We start from the raw sequence: 2,471 nt of genomic DNA on the forward strand, positions 1-2,471 counted from the left end.
AGCATGATGAGCATCTCGAATTAAAGAAAATTGAAGGTCTTAAAAGTAGCCTCAAAATCAAGGTCTTTCTGACCTTCACTTGTTTCTCTCCCCAACTATAGAGAGGGGCTCTCTCTGAAATTCCCTTATCAGACTGAGGGAAGTTATTCCAAAACAAAGACAATTGCATTCAATCTTCTGTCTGAAATCTCATTACCCAGGGAAGGTTAATCAACAAAGAGGACACTAAAAGTCATCACCATGCCCACATGAACAGACTTTTCATCCAGTCTTCTGAGGGCTGTTACCCGAGAGACTTTATCTGTATAATAAGAAAACATTGTTTACAGTGCAGTTCTGTCCTTCGCCTTCTCAAAATTTATTGCTACCTCTCCCAGAACCCAGAGGAACTTTGTTCCAAAGTATTGTCTACTCTTTGGGCATATTCATCTTCCCTAAAATTCATTTACTCTTTCTCTAAAATTCCCTACCTTCTCCACTTTCCTCTCTCCTATGAAGAGAGTATTTAAGCTGCAGCTGCAACCATCTGGCCCTTCTTGGAAGATTCATACTTGCGTGATTGCTGTGCGCTTGTACATTAATCAATTTGTAAGTCTTTCTTCTGTTATTCTGCCTGTTGTCAGTTATTTTTTTCAGGAAACTTAATTATTAAACCTTTAGAGGGAAAGTTTAAACTTTCCTACAAGATAAAATATCACTGTAGCTATGTTGTGATACATTACATATGCATAATATATGTATATTGTTAACCAACCATTTAGCAAAGATTAGCATTAAAAAAAGAGCTTTAGCTAATAAGAGTATAAAAGAGATACAACGAAACTTTACATTCTTTTAATAAATTTCAGATTTCTGATTGGATCAAATTGAGAATGTCTGTTTCAGACTTTTTTTTTCTATTTTCTCTCTCCCTGCCACCGTGTGCTCCCCGTCTCTCTTTTTCTCTTTCGCCTTCTCATATTCTCTAATAGCTACTCTTTCATAAGCAGCCAGCTGATGGGGTCATTTCACATACTATCTTTTCTTGTTGAGACACACAACCAATCAGCCACAGGAAATACATATTCTTTCCTCTTAGCTAGTATCGGTCACAACCTTACTCTAGGACATATAGATAGGTCTAGACCAAGAAACATGACCCAGAACCCTTTAAGAGGGTTCCAATCACATGGCCCTGTACCTAAATGCCAAATATTGAAACTTTCAACTTAGGTCAGCTAAATCTATAACAGAGGTTGGGAAGGATTCAACAGTACAACACAAAGCAGCACAGCTGAAAGCACAAGATAACCAGAAGACAGAAGTTCAAAGTCCATGCTGATCTCCAGCAGCAGGCCCTATTACCAGGTGGTAATCATTGCCTAGACATCCTGATCATAGTGTCAATTCCTGTGGTCCCTCTATAATGACAGGAGAGATCCCTACTTAAAATTTGGTTTGGTTATCAAGACTGAAGATGCCAAACACACACACCAAGCTGGCATGAAAATGTTTACTACTTATATAATTGAGGTGTCTGGGGAGAGCAGGGGATGCTGCTCCCATAAATATATACAACTATTATGGATCCATAATAATTAAAAATTAAAAGTTTAAATAAATAAAAAACAAACAATGAAGAAGGTCTGAAAAGGCTTGAGAGAGTAAGAAAAGGAGATTGGCTTGGAGTTTTTATTGTGGTTAGGCAGCAGTGCAAGGGTGAGAGTTTCTGCAGAGGTTCAGGGGTCTACTCAGTTTGAGTCTGCCACAGTGCCAAAGGAGAGAGCACCAGGCATTCACATCAGCTTGTTCTGATGTTGGACACAAATGCAACAGTGAGAGGAGAGGCTTAAGAGCTGTTAGCAGTGACACATCAAAAAATGGAGTCAGGTATTCTTTATTACCACTGACAAATTGACAAGAAATAAAAAGATGATTCTAAATTTCATATAAGACATTTGTAGACAAAATTAATTTTGAAAACATAAATATAGAATAATCACTACTTGATTTCAAGATTTATTAGAAATATGTAGGTATAAACCAGTATGGCATTGCATAAAGCTTGATAATAGAACATGGAAAAGAATAGAGAATCCAGAAATAATTGCACACATATTTAGACAACTCATTCTTAACAAAATTGCAAAAGTAACTCAATTCAGAGAGTACAGTATCTCAATCAATGGATATTTATATGCAAAAATTTAAACTTTGCTCCATACCTTGCATCATAGACAAAAGTTAAGTCACATAAATAAATGTTAAACTTAAAACTATAAAACTTCTAGGACAAGATGTAGAAATAAATCTTTATGATCCAGGGCTAGGCAAATATTTCTTAGAGATAATGTCAAAATCATGATGCATAAAAAACCTGATAACTTAAATGTCATCAAAATGAAAGACTTCAATGCTTCAAATTTTACTGTTAAGATAATTAAAAGATAAACCACAGACTAAGAGGGTATATTTGCAGACTAAATATGTAA

This window comes from Gorilla gorilla, chromosome 14, assembly GCF_029281585.2.
Source record: "Gorilla gorilla gorilla isolate KB3781 chromosome 14, NHGRI_mGorGor1-v2.1_pri, whole genome shotgun sequence".
In the NCBI taxonomy this organism is placed as follows: domain Eukaryota; kingdom Metazoa; phylum Chordata; class Mammalia; order Primates; family Hominidae; genus Gorilla; species Gorilla gorilla.